The sequence below is a fragment of the Lactuca sativa genome, chromosome 3, assembly GCF_002870075.4.
Source record: "Lactuca sativa cultivar Salinas chromosome 3, Lsat_Salinas_v11, whole genome shotgun sequence".
Classification (NCBI taxonomy): Eukaryota; Viridiplantae; Streptophyta; class Magnoliopsida; order Asterales; family Asteraceae; genus Lactuca; species Lactuca sativa.
The window spans coordinates 93,699,159-93,718,261 of record NC_056625.2 but is presented as its reverse complement, the minus strand read 5'-3'; positions in this window follow the sequence as shown (position 1 = coordinate 93,718,261).

Genomic DNA, 19,103 nt, shown 5'->3' with positions numbered 1-19,103 from the left:
TTTCCAGAAATGAACATCCCTAGAAGCCATATCTTCGCTGAAAGTCTTTGGGTCCTCTTCAATATTAAAACAATATTGATGTTGAGAAATGGTCTCATTCCTTGTTCCTTCAAGCAAATATAGTTGAAAATCAGATCCAAAAGACTTAGCTTTTCTAGCTCTAGTGCTTTTCCTAGGTTTAGAAATTGCAGCACCAGAAACATCTTCATCTTGAGTAGTACTCTTGCTGGAAGATTGATGAACCATGTCCCTTGGTCTAGGTATAGATGTAAATCTTTCTTCATCAAAGATAACATCTCTTCACTCTATCACTGTGTTTACAGACACAGAGCCATTAGATTCTAAAACATAGAATCTATATGCTTTGGGTTCAGTGAGCCTTACAACTACTCTACAACCCCAAACTTTGAGATAACTCAAATTTTGTACCTTTTTACACCAAAGTTCAAAAGGAGTATTCTTACTCCTTTTATTTGGAGTTCTGTTGAAGATGTAACATGCAGTTAACATTGCATCACCCCAAAACCCTTCACTTAAACTAGAATATGACAACATGTAATTAACCATTTCTTTCAAAGTCCTATTCTTCCTTTTAGCTAAACCATTTTGTTGTGGTGTATATGGAGTTGTGGTTTGATGTATTATTGCAGTTGATTCAAAATAAACTGGATCATAATACTCACCACCTCTATCAGCACGCAATACTTTTATTAATTCATTTTTATGAAGCTCAACTTGTCACTTATAAATTTTAAATTTATCAAGTGCTTCATCCTTAGAATGTAGCAAATATATATATATATATATATATATATATATATATATATATATATATATATAACAATATATAGATGCATCATCAATAAAAGTAATAACATACTTCTTGTTTCCAAGGGAAGGTGTTGCATGGAAATCACATAAATCACTATGTATAAGATCCAACACCTTGCTTTCCCTAACAACATCTTTGAAAGGTTGTCTAGTGATTTTAGTTAGCATGCATGTTTTACATTTTTCATTATTTTGCATATCAAAAGTAGGAATTAAACTCATTTTATACATGTCTTTTAATCTCTTGTAATGAATGTGTCCTAGTCTAGCATGCCATAATTTAGATTTATAAAAATTATTGCTAGTACTACTAGAAGCCATGCAAACAGAATTATCACTAGAAGGATAATTAATATTAAGCCTAATCATTCCATTACATACATATCCAAATCCCATAAAACAACCATGTCTTGACAAGATATACTTGTCACTTTCTAATACTTGTTTGTACCCACAATTATTTAATACGATTTCAGACATAAGATTCTTATGAATCCCAAGAACATATAAAACATTGTTCAAACACAAACATTTCCCAGAAGTAAAAGTAAGTAAAACAGATCCTGAGCCCTTCATTGGTTTAGTTGCAACATTTCCCATTTTCACAACATATCCATTATCAATTGGTTGAAAGTCCTTGAACCAATATTGATCTTTGCAAACGTGACATGTTGCTCCCGAATCAACCCACCATGCAACATTATCATCATGCATATAAAATGCTTCAGAAATCACAGAAATATAATTCTAAATATAGTTAGACTTCTACATGAAAACAAAATTATGACCTTGTTGCTTTTCTGGATCCTTGGATCCACTTGGTCCAACATCATCATTGTTCACTTTATGCAAACGACAATCTTTCTTGAAATGACCCAGTTTGTTACAATTCCAACACACCACTTTAGTCTTCTTGTTGGAAGACTTGTCATCCTTTCCTTTAAACATCGTTTTTCCACTAGACTTCTTTTGATTCTTTGATCCTTCTCCATCCACCATGTTCACAGAAAAGGAACCAACTTGGTTCTTGCCTTTGGGATTGTTATCAAGTTCTTGAGTCCTTAAGGACTCTTCAATCCGTAAATGGCTTCCAAGTTGAGTTAAAGTCAATTCCTATTTGTTATGTACCAAATTGTGTTTAAAATCCTTCTAGGAAGGGGGCAGTTTGTCAATGATCACAACCACAACAATGGCTTCATCCATTTTCAGATTGTGTTGAGTAAACTTGAAGGGTTTTGAGCACTCTAACACTTCCTAAGCGTATATGCAACCCTAATAACCTTGGATCTATGTTTGTCTAATTATCATGCAAAGTTGAATTCCAAGGTTATATTCCTATCTAGCATACATGGGGAAACAATTTTTAACTTGAATGAAAAATAGAATAACTTACCTTGTTGTTGCTTATGTTCCTTGAAACCTTGTGAGCCTAGCACCCCAAGTGTGATGCCTCAAATGCTTCACACAACACCAAATGCTCTTGGAAAGACTTTTGAGATAACACACACTTCTTGAAATCGGCCTAGCCCTCTTGTTTCATATGTGTAGCCGATTTTGGTGGAGAATGGGATTCTTATATAGTGTTGACACATCTAGGGTTACACCATGTAAACCCTAATGTGTCATGACTCTTCATTTCCATGACCCATGGGTTTGTAACTCCCATGGAGCATCCATGGAGCATCCTATGGGTGGAACCCAACTTGATAATCCATGGAGCCTCTTAGCCCACTATACAAGATATGGATGATTTACATAATCAACCCATATATTTAATTAGTTATCTTTTGATCACTTAATTAATTCTAAATTAATTCTTTGATCAAACTAATCAAATAATATTATTAATATATTAGAACGTATAATATATTAATAATCTCCAAGTGTTATTTCTCCCATTTAGTCTATCCAATTGCATGGTGCCATGCAACCCAAATGGACCATGCCGGGTCAGGTCAAGTACTGACCAGAAATAGTTATGGACTTAGACACCTTATCCAACAGTCTCCCACTTGGATAAGTCTAATAACTATAACTCCAATACTTCAGGAATCGGCCGACAATAGTAGCTCTTTCAAGGTCTCTCGGAACTGAGAACACGTTGTTACGCGATTTAAGATAAGTGATCATATAATCCTCTGTTCTAGATATCAGCCGGACAAATACATGGAACAATGTCTTACTTATTGTCCAACAGTTTGTTTCTCGATTTCCGATTTGTTTGACAAAGAACTTAATTGAACACATCAACTTAGTTCTGACCGGGCCCGGTACATAGGCCAAAACAAAATCATCGAGGGGCCCAGATATCAACTTCTAATCCAAGAAGGAATAGATAAAATTTGACTCATATGTTTGTTCTACCACTCATTGAATTATACACAAAAGCACGTTTTATAACATCGAGTTACCAATGTGTTTTCGTACAATCAATGCATAACCAACTTGTAAGTAACAAATCATATCTCTAGGTTTGAAGACTTATATGATATTACCGTCTCACGATCACTCGAGATAAATTCCATGAAGTGATTCCAGTGAGCATGGGTTGAGTCCAATGCTCAGAACTTATGAGCACTCATGATTGTTGTAGCCTTGTCCAACACCTTAGACCTCTGCAACCAATCATGACAGTCTTGATTCATACCTACGTCCGACATATGACCGACTGTGGATGTTTGAATAATATGTTATACCAAACAAAATTATTCTGGAAGTCAAAACATGCAAAAGAAATATAGTAAACGATCGACAAGAGATAGCAACACTTTACTCATAAATAAAACACCTTTTATTCATCATCTAATGTCAAGTACACTTTACAAATTTCTAGGTTATCTAACTACTAAATCTAATATCATCCTTCATCCCTATGCTCCGAGCATGCTGGAGATGCTTAACCCGAGTCAGTCCCTTCGTGAGGGGATCTGATGGGTTCTCATCCGATGATACCCTCTTTGCCACGAGGAGTCCTTCTTCTATCCGATGTCTGATAAAATGGTATTATCTGTCGATGTGTCTAGATCTCCCGTGATCCCTTGGTTCCTTGGCTAAGGCAACAATGCTTTCACTATCACAGAAAATTTCCATTGGCTCTTTAATAGCTGGTACAACTCCAAGGTCTCCAATGAAGTTCTTCAGCCATATCGCCTCTTTTGCCGCCTCGCTAGCTACAATATACTCTGATTCACAAGTTGAATCAGCCACTGTCTCTTGCTTGGAACTCTTCCAAGAAATTGCTCCTCCGTTTAGGGTAAAGACCCAGCCCGACTGAGAGCGTAAATTATCCCTATCAGTCTGGAAGCTAGCATCACTATACCCTAAAACTCTCAAGTCATCACTCCCACCGAGGGTAAGGACCCAGTCCTTAGTCCTCCGTAGGTACTTGAGGATATTCTTTACCGCAGTCCAGTGTGCCTTGCCAGGGTTTCCCTGATACCTGCTAACCATGCTCAGTGCAAAGGCTACATCAGGTCGAGTACACGCCATTGCATACATGATCGATCCTACAGCCGAAGCATAAGGTATTCGACTCATTTCTGCAATCTCAGCCTCAGTGCTAGGGCTTTGTGTCTTACTCAATCTGGCGTTACTCTGGATGGGTAACTCTCCTTTCTTGGAGTCCTGCATGCTGATCTCTTCAGCACCTTATCCAAGTAGGTACTCTGACTAAGTCCAATTAGTCTTTTACTCCGATCTCTCAAGATCCTTATCCCTAGAATATAGGCAACTTCTCCTAGGTCCTTCATAGCGAAACACTTCCCAAGCCAGGACTTAACTTCCTGCAGAGTTGGGATGTCATTTGCTATGAGTATTATGTCATCCACATACAATACCAAAAAGCTAACTATACTCCTACTAGCCTTGACATACAAGCAAGACTCATCTTCACTCCTAGAAAAGCCAAATTCCTTGACCTTTTCATCAAAGCAAAGATTCCATCTGCGAGGTGCTTGCTTCAATCCATAAATGGATTTCTCAAGCTTACACACTCTATTAGGGTACTCTTTGTTGACAAAACCCTCTGGCTGACTCATGTAAACATCTTCAGCCAACTTTCCATTAAGGAAAGCGGTTTTGACATCCATTTGCCATATTTCATAGTCATGAAATGCAGCTATGGCTAACAGAACCCTAATAGACTTAATCTTGGCTACTGGAGAAAAGGTATCATCATAGTCCACTCCAAGAATTTGAGAGAAGCCCTTTGCAACCAGTCGAGCCTTATAAGTGTGTACTTTACCATCCATGTCGGTCTTCTTCTTGAAGACCCATTTGCACCCTACTGTCTTACGACCTGGTACATTCTCAACCAAGTTCCAAACTTGATTGCCATACATGGACTGTATTTTGCTGTCCATTGCCTCTTTCCACTTGGCTGACTCAGGGCCGGCCATGGCTTACACGTAACTGTTAGGTTCATTCAGACCTATCAGTGTCTCATCACTGATAAGTGTATCACCTTCTGCAGTAATGTGAAATCCATAGTAATGCTCAAGAGCATTCCTAACCCTTGTGGACCGCCTCATAGGTACAAACTTGTCAATTGGCTCAACAGGAGTTTCCTCCTCAAGTTGACTGCTAGGGTTTGAAGTTCCTTCACCACTTGACTCTTGAATTTCTTCAGGATCAACTTTCCTCCCACTGTTTCCTTGGCTTATAAACTCTCTCTCTCTCTAAAGAAAGCCCTCCTAGCTACAAAGACCACATTTTCACTAGGTATGTAGAAGAGGTAACCAAAGGATTGTTGTGGGTAGCCGATGAAAATATCCCTCTCGCTTCGAGGTTCGAGCTTATCATGAGTCTTGCATCTCACGAAAGCCTCGCAACCCCAAATCTTGATGTGGTCTAGTTTAGGTAGTTTAACAGTCCACATCTCGTGAAGAGTTTTGGCAACTTTCTTTGTAAGGATTAGATTAAGGATATGGGCGGCAGTCTGTAAGGCATACCCCCAAAATGAGATTGGTAGCGAAGCCCGACTCATCATGGAACGAACCATATCCAACAAGGTTTGATTACGCCTCTCAGCCACACCATTCAACTGTGGTGTCCTGGGAGGTGTCAATTGTGAGACTATCCCACATTCCCTTAGATAGTCAAGGAACTCTGAACTTAGATACTCACCACCACGATCAGATCGAAGCATCTTAATGTTCCTGCCCAATTGATTCTCTACTTCATGTTTAAATTCCTTAAACCTTTCGAAAGTCTCTGACTTATGCTTGATCAAGTAAACATATCCATATCTACTGTAATCATTAGTAAAAGTCAAATAATAACGATTAGCATCCCTTGTGGCATGTTTGAATGGTCCACACACATCCGTGTGTACAAGGTCCAACAAACTTTCACCCCTCTCACACGAGCCTGTGAAGGGTGACTTTGTCATTTTTCCAACTAAGCATGATTCGCAACTATCATCTGACTTTAGGTTAAATGACTCCAAGACTCCATCCTTTTGGAGTTGGCCTATGCGTTTCTTGCTTATATTTCCAAGACGACAATGCCATAATGATGCTTTATCCAAGTTATTATTAACATAATCAATACACAATACATTATTTCCTAAGTTATAAACCACAGATACTGTTTCATACACGCCATCACAAGGTAATGCTTTAAAATAAAGAACATTATTAAAGAAAGCATTAATCGAACCAACATCATTATCAAATGAAAAGGTGAAACCTTGTTTATACAATGGATGAAAGGAAATAATATTTCTTGCCATTTCTGGCGAATAAGAACACTTATTCAAATCTAAACTAAACCCACTACTTAGCGATAAAGTATAAACTCCAATCTTGGTGACAGGTAAAGCTTTCCTATTCCCCATGATTAGGTTTATTCTTCCTTGCTCCACATTCTCACTTCTTCTTAGTCCCTACAAGTCACAACAAATGTGAATACCACAACCGGTATCTAGGACCCAAGATTTAGAATGGGGTGAGTTATTAGAAATGAGAGTGTAAATACTTGCATGGTTGGGTTTAACTTTCCCATCCTTCACATCTTGCTGGTATTTTGGGCAGTTCCGCTTCCAATGTGATTTTTCATGTCAATAGAAGCATTCAGCCTCTTTTGGGTCAGAAGAAGGAGTAACGAAACCTTTCTTGGTTCCACTTGAAGAAGATCCATCAAGGGTCCGAGCCTTGGTACCCTTTGAAGAGCTCTTTCTCTTCTTCCCTCGACTTTTCCCGATTACCAAAACCGGAGTAGAGTTTGTAGTAGGAGTGTTAACAACCGACTTCCCCTTAAGACCTGTTTCTGCGGTCTTGAGAAGTCCCTAAAGTTTGCTGAGTGTGACCTCTTCCTTATTCATGTGATATGTCATGCGGAATTAATCATAGCACGATGGTAAGGAGTGCAAAATGATATCTATTGCAAGCTCCTCAAGAAAAGTTCACATTAAGCTTCAACAATCGATCCACATACCTTTGCATTTTCTGCATGTGGCTCGTGACGGATTCCCCGTCCTTCATCATGGTTGTTATCATGGAGCAGATGATTTCATACCTTTCTTGTCGTGCACTTTGATGGTATCTTTCCATCAGATCTTGGTGCATTTCATAAGGGTCGAAATCCTCATAGGACTTTTGGAGTTCTGCTGTCATCGTGGCCATCATGATGCATGCCACCTTGGTAGCATCCCTTTCATGTGCCTGAAAGTCAGCGATCTGCTGGGGAGTTGCAGTGGTCTCATCAATCTCCATAAGCTCCTTGTCAAGGACATATTTTTTGTCCTCGTAGCGGGTAATCATCCTGATGTTTCTGATCCATTCATTGAAGTTGGATCCATCAAAAGTGACTTTCCCACACAAGTTCATAAGGGTAAAGGAGCCATTAGGATTAGAGCCAGAAGCAGCATTGTTTGAAGACATCTAAAGGAAAAGGACAAGATTAGTTTAGATATTTAGAGAGTCCTTAAAAAAACACCCAAATGTAATATTAAGGCTAGGATCCAATCACAATATATTATAACTTAGAAGAGGTATGTCGTAATCCAAGCTATAACATATTTGAAAGGTAGGTGAATGACGATTCACCAATTTCCACCACGAAAACCGAAATATTAAATATTAGGTTTTTGATTGGTTCTTAGAAATTCCTAGATTCTTTGAGATTGAATGAACTTTTCAAAGGCATGTTTCAATCTCGAGTGTGCCCTCCAAGTTTTGTGACTGGGATACCGAGGATCACAAAACGAGGTGTGAAGTAACCATGCAAATCACTTGGTACCCTTAAAATTTATCACTCAATCGATGTGACGGTAAACCACACATGCTCCACCGATACTATAATAACCCTTAAGTCACCCTTTACCTACCTTGTTAAGTCCAAGTTAGTGTGTCAGTTAACCACACACGCTCCACCAACGACTTAAACAAAGTGTAAAGTGTAATTTCATGGATTAGCACCTTATTCACATTTTTCCTAAAGTAACTAAGATTGGGAATTTAATAAAACATTTAGTTACTTTATAATATTCATCATACTTGTAATGAGAATTTATAAGTCCTTGTCCTACCCGTTCGGCTAACGACCCTCCACCAGTTGACATTTTATAGGCAACAACCTTATACCCACCTTATAGACCGGCTTTGTGAATGAGGCGTACTAGCGGTAAGACGACTTTAATCTTATAGATATATATATATATATATATATATATATATATATATATATATATATATATATATATATATATATATATGTATATATATATATATATATATGTATATATATATATATATATATATATATATATATATATATATATATATATATATTATTAACTTATAATATTTTAAGTATAAGGGTAGAATTTTAACTTTCAAAATTCTAAGGGTTGGAAGTAAAGGTTTAGCATGACTTTACTTGTTCCAAAACTTGAGGGAAAGTTTTGTAAACTTTCAAAACTTTTCATTTCTTGTAACTTATGAGTTTATTAGAGTAATAAAAATGAAGACTCTTCATTTTTCTAACTCTTGTGTTCTTTTAATGGTTTTAAGTCAAGTGACTTTTGGTTTTCCATAAATTGAGGACAAGTTATGGACTCCATTAAAACACATTATGATCAAGAATTAAACTACCACATAGGTTACAAATAATTCTTATGATCATCTAAACGTCATAAGATCAAGAACATGAACATGAACACTTTCATGAATCAAAACTACACTTAAAACTTTGTAATTTTGATAACTAGTTGTTGTAAATGGATTAGTAAAGACATTACACCATCTAAAACAAGTTTTCAAGTACCAAAACAGTTTAGGGTAATGTTTCTAGTCCATTTCCAGCAACTAAAGTCGAAAATCTGCACTCTGTGGCTCCTACTCACCGAGTGCATGAACCTACTCGGCGAGTAGGTTGAAGATACAAGTGAACTCGGCGAGTCTCCTCATGGACTCGGCGAGTTCATCAGGCAGACATCAATTTTTTTGACTTTTTTCAACTTTTAAGCACAAATAACAAACAAACAAGCCTAGGCTCTGATACCACTGAAGGGTTTTGAGCACTCTAACACTTCCTAAGTGTACATGCAACCCTAATAACCTTGGATCTATGTTTGTCTAATTATCATGCAAAGTTGAATTCCAAGGTTATATTCCTATCTAGCATACATGGGGAAACAATTTTTAACTTGAATGAAAGATAGAATAACTTACCTTGTTGTTGCTTATGTTCCTTGAAACCTTGTGAGCCTAGCACCCCAAGTGTGATGCCTCAAATGCTTCACACAACACCAAATGCTCTTGGAAAGACTTTTGAGAGAACACACACTTCTTGAAATCAGCCTAGCCCTCTTGTTTCATATGTGTAGCCGATTTTGGTGGAGAATGGGATTCTTATATAGTGTTGACACATCTAGGGTTACACCATGTAAACCCTAATGTGTCATGACTCTTCATTTCCATGACCCATGGGTTTGTAACTCCCATGGAGCATCCATGTAGCATCCTATGGGTGGAACCAAACTTGATAATCCATGGAGCCTCTTAGCCCACTACACAAGATATGAATGATTTACATAATCAACCCATATATTTAATTAGTTATCTTTTGATCACTTAATTAATTCTAAATTAATTCTTTGATCAAACTAATCAAATAATATTATTAATATATTAGAACTTATAATATATTAATAATCTCCAAGTGTTATTTCTCTCATTTAGTCTATCCAATTGCATTGTGCCATGTAACCCAAATGGACCATGCCGGGTCGGGTAAAGTACTGACCAGAAATAGTTATGGACTTAGACACCTTATCCAACAAAACTGTCCCAGGATCCTTAACATTTCATGGTATTGTTCCATAACAGGCCTGGAGTCAATCATCTTCTAACCCATAAAGTTACTGACAAGAAACTTCTTGCTAGAAGCATCTTCAGCCATATACTTGGATTCAAGAGAATCCCATAGTTCTTTTGCAGATTCGAAATTTTGATATATATCAAAAAGAGAGTCAGACATACCACTAAGAATATGACCACGACATATGTAATCATCATTTTCCCACTTTGATCTTCTTCTTGTTGCCTCCAAAGGTTCATCTTCAACAGATTTTAGTAAGATTGTCATTGGTGTACTCAGAACATACACTACTTTCATAGCGATAAGGAGAAACTTCATCTTCTTCTGCCATCTACGAAAATCTTGCCCTTCAAACTTGTTTAGTTTTTCAAACTTGCTTGTCATTTCCTTCACAGAATCACCACTTGCCATGATCACAAAAATACTTTAATTTTTGTTAGAGTTGGGGTATAGAAAAAAACTTGGAAATTCTGAGAATTGTGGCTTTCACTTTCATATTAAAGTATTTGGGTGGTACTCCGAATCTTTAATCGGATAAGACTCAGAATTGAGAGAAAACAGAAGAGAGAATGTTTTGATGTTATGAAGAAGAAGTGTACCAACCACCGATTCGGATATGATCATATAACAGAAAACTACCTGTATTAAAACTGCCACATGACAGTTTCATGTCCTAAAATTGTCCACAAACGGTCATAAACAACCTTAAATCTGGGTCTAGAATATGGATCACAAAACCGGATCACAAAACTCAATCCCAGCTAGGGGCTCTGCCCCTTGGACCCCGCCAGGGGCGCTGCTCCCGGACCCCCGTTGGTTTAGGGGCTTCGACCCTAAATAGCAGTATACTTTAAACAAAGACAAAATTAAACAAATGTGCACTCCACACCATAACGATTTGTTCAATAAATGTCAAAGTGACATTGATCAACAAATTAACCCAATTACACTTAAATAACATTAGTGATATAAAATCACCAACAATGATGATGCCACTGCAGCTTTACAAGTGAAATCTCTTTGTTCTGATGTTTTTTTTTCTACTTTAATTCCCACTATTAGAAGTTCTTGTGTCTTATTCAATAATGGCTTTCTATTTCCTTCACCCAAAACTATCTACTCACAAACATGTATAATCACCCTATTATGCCAATCACTGAATATCCAGTCGTGAAATATTCGTTATTTGATTAATACGCATCACTAAAGTACATCTTGTATTACTTTACACCTAAGTGACCCTGAAACTACATAACACCGATTATGTAGATACTACCATAAAACCCCATATAATGTAGATTGTATCCCCTTTGATATACTCCCTTAAAAGAGATACTATCTTATGGAACCGATAAGACTCTCATTGATAACTACCAACATTATAATGCACCCCATTAGATATATAACATCCAAATTTATACATCAAACTAGTACAACTAGCACTTCCTTTCTAAAGCCTCACGTATACGTGATAGAATAATAACTTAAGCCTATAAATAGTGTTGCAAAAATCGACCTAGGCGGACAATTAATCGGTCGATTAATCGGTCAAAATTTGGTAAAAATCAATCAAAATCGGTCAAAATCGGCTCCAACTCGGTCAAATCGGAAAAAATTGAAATCGGTAAAAATTAGAAAATTTTTGAAAAACTCGGTAATTTTTACTTTTTTTTTTAGAAAAAAACCTATAATTGTTATTGATATTCATCTATTTTGATATAAATTTTAATAAACTTGTGATATTTGTTATATACATAATTATTCTAAAACTAATTTCTTATAATTTATTTTATCCTAGTACTTTCTGATACTCTCCACCTAGACCGAATACTCGCTAGGCGCTCGTCGCCCGCCCTAGGAACACCAAACGAGTTTAGCAAAATTGACTATAAAGTACATGTTACTATGAAATACTCCACTAATAGTAGTGACAACTAATATTACTCCCCTGTACTCGATGTACAAATCACCACATAACTACATAACTATCGTATACGACACTGTTGCCCACAAGTAAAGATTTGTTGCCACTAGTATTGGATATCTCACCCTAAATCACTTAAATTTTCAACATTTCTATCTAAAAGCTACAGATATCCATTGTGTTACTAGATCCTAATCTCTATAGTCTGATAAGTCGTAGCCTATCAAAACACAACTATCTATTACTCCTATGTCATGCAACCACAATTTCTCCTACACGATGTTATCAGATAACTACAGTAAGTCATACCATTTAACATACCTTATAGACATTGACTAGCAATATCCCGAAAGTCAAACCGTTTAATGCCACAAAATAGTAATACCTCATAATATTCCATAAGATTCTCTAGTGATTATTACCTTATTATATCCAATAATTTTACCATCTGAAACACCGTTGGATTTAGTCTCCTCCTCACAAACGTTTATTGATCTACCTATTACCACAAAACTAGTCATTTAAAAAGGTATTTTGGACCAAGAACTTACCGGTTTTTCATTAAAACAAATAAACTGCTTTTAACGAACTCATCACTACTGAAATCAATAATTTATGGTTCGCTACTTAAAATCATTAAGCAATACAACATTAGGAAAATAGTCTACTTTGCATCATAATTAAACAAATCACTTTTAATCGAACAATGAAATACGAATAATAATAAAAAATATATTGAGATGCATCAAACCCTCATATAATGAACCATTTTCAAACTACATACTTTTCAAGCTAAATGTATCTATGAATTTATTAAATTAAGAAACATTAAATTCTATTTCAATGTAATCCTAGGAGTCTATATTAATTATGAATATCATGTAATTCCCTATCCACATCCTAGTAGTTTGTGAATTAAGGGTCTGATTAACTCTCTGGATCAGCTTTTATCTATATCACATGCTTATTTACAATCCCCATTACAAAATAAAATCACTCATTCCATAATTATGACCACTTTATGGTTCATCTTGAAGGCAAGAAATTGAATAATCTTCAAATTGATGATATCAACACCGGTTCAGGTTGTAGCTGAAATGAAAACAAACGCTTTTCTTTGGTTAAAAAATAGAAGTAGATGATTCTTTGTAATCTGGAAAAAATGATGTTTAACCCATTTATGATACACTAATCGGTTGGGTGGGTGGGGGCTGGGAAGCTTGGTCTCATTTGGAGTTATGATTACTGTAGCAAGTATGGGTTTGGTGTGTGTATCGGTTCATTGGGTAGATATAATATAAGTTTTTGCTGCAGTTTAAACATTTCTTCGGGGTGTGTTCTTTCGTGTTCATTCGGTTTGGGTGGGAGGGGTTTACACTTGGTGTTGATGTGTGTTTTTTTGATTTTATGGATATCGATTTGGTGGTAAACTGAATCCCTTTGTATTGGGGTTGCTGTCACAACTTGGTGGAATTCATATTTACAAACAATGTAAATTGTTGGTCGATTATATGCACGGATGGAATCATGAAATATTTGTGTTGGATATCGCATAGTAAACACCAAAATTTTGATGCCAGATCATTCCTCATTTTTCTCTATGGATAATGCTTTTTCTGTAGTATTGAGGTGGAATGTAATTACCCTTCTTGGCTAACCGATATGAGAGATATAGCCATTGGCTTACAAATGAGGAGCTGATAAATAGTGGAAGAATAACACTAAGACCGGAATAAATTTGTCGACTAGAATAAATCTGTCGACTGACCAGGTGAGTAATACTACTTTAACATCCATTTTTTGGATATATTCTTTATCCATTATGTGAAATATATTTTTATCTGTATGATTGAGTGTTAACTTACAAAGATGATGATTATGAGAAATATGTTATTAATGAGAATTTGATATTAGTTATGAGATTGATTATAATTATTATAAATTATAATTGCCAGATCGAGTATATTTGAGAAATTAATCATGCTTGATATATTGGTTAATCTTGATTAGGAGCGCGATAGATCTTTGATCGAGAGATTGATCATGGTTGAGAGACCGAAGATATTGTGAAATAGATAAGTATTGAGAGATTGGATTATAATACGATTGAAAGATTAAACTTATTTGATAGACTAGTTATATATATATATATATATATATATATATATATATATATGTGTGTGTGTGTGTGTGTGTGTGTGTGTGTTTGTTTGTATGTATGTATGTAGCACCCGGTCTTTCGTAACAGGTATTATTTCACGAAATATAGATATTATGAGTTGAGTACATGAGATAAAGCTTTAACTTGCTTTATTTTTAGAAATAATATTTATAAAAAGACAGTTAAATAATATTGTAGATCTTGTTGAGAGGATTCGTTGGATATAAAGTTCATCGCAAACCGAGTCCGTATGAGGAAGTTATGATCGTTTAAAGATTTGATGAAAGTATACTACTATATTGAGAAAGTCAACTAAAATCAAGTCAACGGTCATATCTTTGACTCTCACAACGTGAGGAATGTTGTCTCACGACGTGAGCAACATGAATCTACGAAAACACGCGGCGAAGGAGCAGTAAACGTGGCAGAAACTGGTCTAAATACTTTATGCTCATGATGTGAGCATCCCCAAAGTATAAATATGAGTGTTTTGAGTCGCTTTGGAGCATTTTGGCTTACGTGAGGAGAGATTTTGCTCAACACCCATTCTCAGGAGTCTATACCGGAGATGTTATGCTAGTGTATGGGTGATACATATTTGACTTGCGGAATATGGTGGGGTATCTTTTACCCAAAACATTGTATTTATAATATTTTATTATTATTAGATATATTAGACCCATGTAAGGGTTATGAGTATTCATGATATGGAGTTGTTATGAACCTGTTGTTGAGATTAGTGAGAAAATCTTATTATTAATATCATCTTTAGTTTACAAGGGTTATAAAACCTATTGCCTGAGAGATTTAGCCATTGGCTTACAAATGACGAGATGATAAATAGTGGAAGAGTAAAACTAAGACTGGAGTAAATCTGTCGACTGACCAGGTTAGTAACACTTCTTTAACATCCATTTTTTGGATACACTACTAAAAAAACAGCCTTTTACGACGCTTATTGCGCGTCATAAAAGGCTCAGACGACGCGCAAATGCGCGTCAAGGAAGGCCCTGTCATAAAGAGAGACGACGCCCTTTTGCGTGTCGTCTATAGACGGCGCGCATTTACGACGCTCATTTACGACGCGCAATTACAACGTGCAATTACGACGCGCGTTTACGACACGCAATACGTATCAAGGAAGGCCCTTTCATAACGGAAGACAACACGCATTCGTGTTTCATAACCTTACGACGCGCGTGTTAATGACACACAATGTGTATCAAGAAAGCCCCTGTCAAGAAAGCCTATGTCATAAATGAAGATGACACACATTTTTGCGTATCATAATTTTAAATGTTTAAAAAAAATTATTATTTATAGGATTACTTATTTTCAAATTAAATTTGTATTTAATGTTTCATAATAGAAAATAAAATATCATATACAAAAAATAGAATCCATTGCATAAATTTAATGTCATAAAATTCTATTTCTTACAATATATTAATTTGCATCTAATCTACTATGTACATCAAATTCCAACTAATTAAAGTTGCATCTTGCCTTTCATAATTCTTTAAGACTAATGCTCCAAACAGCTGATCATATGGATAAGCAGTTGTACATTGGCCCATCTAACTCAATATATGATACCTCGAGTTGTGGTAGAGTACATGACTCTCCATCAACAAGCATGTCATAATTAATTACCAATGACTCAGGGGTATTGTGATTTCTCATTAGCTCAACAATTAGCTTAAGAATCGTCTTTAGCAAACCATGGTTGCAATTCTCTCTCAGCCTAACAACCAAAACAACAACATAGATTCAATATTTTTTAATATGGTAATAAGAAGAAATGTTAGGATACTTTTTTGAAAAAAAAAGTCATTAATCTCGAGTTCTATAGATATATAAAATAGTGAAAATGAAAAAGTCATGTAACTTACATCATCCTCATTAGCAGAGAAACTCCTTTGATGAGTTAACCTAGGAATTGTGTTTATTTGAAGAAACAAGTATTAGTTTTGTGAGCCTTTGAATTCTACTCATTAAAGTTGTTTTATTTTTTCAATAAAGACAAAGCATAAATAATAATAAAAATAAAACAATACCTTCTATTTAACTTATTTTAATACAAGGGTATTTTGGTCTTCTATAAAAAATAAAAAAAAAAACTCCACCTTCCCATCTGAATTGTGAAATTCATCAATTGTGAAGGATTCTAAATTAGATTTTGTCCATTTGCAACCAACCGTATAAGGGAATGGAATCATGCATTCCAATTGTATGGGTTATATTGGAATCCGGAAAGTGGAAAAGGAATTGTCATTGAACTCACAGAGTTAGGATCAAAATTGTTCCATCTTCTGCTAACAAAGTAGCCTCCTGGGATGATGTATAGACTAAAGATATACTCCCATTGGTAAACAAAAGAGATAGAAGCATGTTTGTATAATAAAAATGACAAATTTGACCTCTCTCCCTTGTGATCCACAACTTGCAAGTTTTAAGACACCATCATGGAACTTCTTGGCCTTTTGGGTTACTTGTGTAGTGTACATCACATTCCATTCTAATTGAAAAAGACAATGATAAATCATAAAGATGCAATAGACATAACAGAACAACTATTCTTCATAGCTTATATTACTATTTGAATAAGTCAATAACCTTTGAAGAGGTTATTACAATTGGAAATTTGGAATGTATAACTTATTTTTCTTTTTGCCTCAACCAGTTATTGTTTATTTTATAGGTTAACCATTGTGGATGTTTCAAGTAACAAAAATGTGCCATGCAGAAGTCAAATAATGTATAGAACTGACCTTTCAAATCTGTCTTTGTGAAAGACATGTTTGTTTCATGTTTCTTGAACTCTGAATTTACATAACAAATTAGAAAATATTATAAGATAGATAACAATCACCAAAAAATGCAACAAAAGGAATATATGAACAAACCAGCAAGATGCTCATTGTGATTCTTGGAAGGCATTATATTCTGTTTATAGCAATTTCTTCCATCAACATTTGTATCTTTGAGAGTTTTATGGTCTCTGAGTTCTATAATGCCAACTATATGACCATCGAATTTCATTGACTCGCCAGCTGTAATCGTTTCCTCCTTTTTAAGGAATTTGTTGTCTAATTGTGTCCTTGTTTCATCATACAGAATCGCCTGAAGGAAAAAAAAAACTATGAAAATGTGTAATTTTGTTTGGTGGGTATATCAAAATGTGTTGAAATTTAACCTGCCTCCCCGGCAAACCATAAATTAAAACTTTTAAGATTCCATCGTGATATTTCTTGGCTTTTTGTGTGAGTAGTGTATAAGACCTGGCATTCTAATAGGAAAAAAGAAAATGGAATCAGCAATATGAAAACAATATGCAACTATTTCAGAAAAAAGTCTAACATTTAAAAATATATAAAAATGATTAATAATATGAAACAAATCTTTCCACTTAACTATTGATACCCAATATAAAGCCTAACATCAGAAATTCCTATGTAGTTTGTAAGAGAAATTGTTCATTTAGAAAACTAACCTGTTGAATCATCTTTAGATGTGTCTGGATAACTGGGTGGAGAACAATACTTCTTGACTTCACGTTTCTTGAACTCTGATATCATGAACGTTAGCATAAATGCAATGGCACTTAACATTGTTACATTACATGATTATGAATGTAATATAACTAACCTCTGATAATTTTCTGTGATGGACTCAGATTGATTGATGATGTTTTACCAACTCGTGAGCTAACCTTGCTGGTTTCTAAATGAGAAAACAGAAACACGAGAACGTGTGATATTTAGTTATATACCAACTAAACATCATAAAAACAAGTGGAGTTATTATTTAACTTACTACTGTTGGACATGTGAGCCTTAACAGCATCATCAAGCTTCACAATTTTTCTATCCAAAAGTTTATCACAGTCGTCATATAGCTTAACATGTTAGAAGATTGATAAAAATGAAAAAGTGGCAATGCTCTTTAGATATGAGGTAATTGATCAGTTGTTAATATCACCCATAGCAATCACTGTACTCTTTTTCTTGTAAGTGTTCCATTTTTTTGATAGTTTTATCTACTTCTGTTATGCTTTCTACTTGATTAGTTTATGTGGTTTGCTTAAGGTTGTTTGAAAGCTTAAAGAACTACATCTCCAAATCTCTCATTAAAACCATAGACCATTTGGGGTCTGTCATGTATAAACTCAACAACTTTCTAGATCACAATTTGTCAATGAAGATTCCAGACTAAACCTTCGAGTCTTATGCATTGAACAGGTGATCTTTTGATAAAAAATATATATTTTTGATAGTTATAAACTTGTATTTTTTATATATTGTCTTGGAAATTATTGCTTGCATAGGTTACAAACATGTCAAGCATATGCTAACAAAGTTTGATTATATCAATACTTAGAGACTCCACAAACACCCAAGTGTCCTAAGAAGTTATTTTTTTAAAAATTTCTTATGAATCTTATTGGGATTTTTTTAAAATTATTGCTACAGAGGGTTGTGTTTTTGAAGGAAAGGATGAGTCGTTTGGTGTAAGGTAACATATATAAATATATATATATATATATATATATATATATATATATATATATATATATATATATATATATAATAAGTAAATCATATGTAGGCATTGTCGTTATAAGAAGTTACCTTTGTAACAACAGAAAGGGGCATTCTCGGCAATTCCCACCGGTTGACTTTTCATTTAGGAAGGCTGCATCGAACAAAAGAATATGTTAGCAGAAAAAGACTTCTTTCCACTTTCTAGTTTGACAATAATTTTTTTAAAAACAATTCTTTTATTTACTAATTAAATTTACCGGAAAAACCAGAAAAACGATCAAGATCAATTTCACCAAATCGATTCTGGATTAAGAGATCAGAG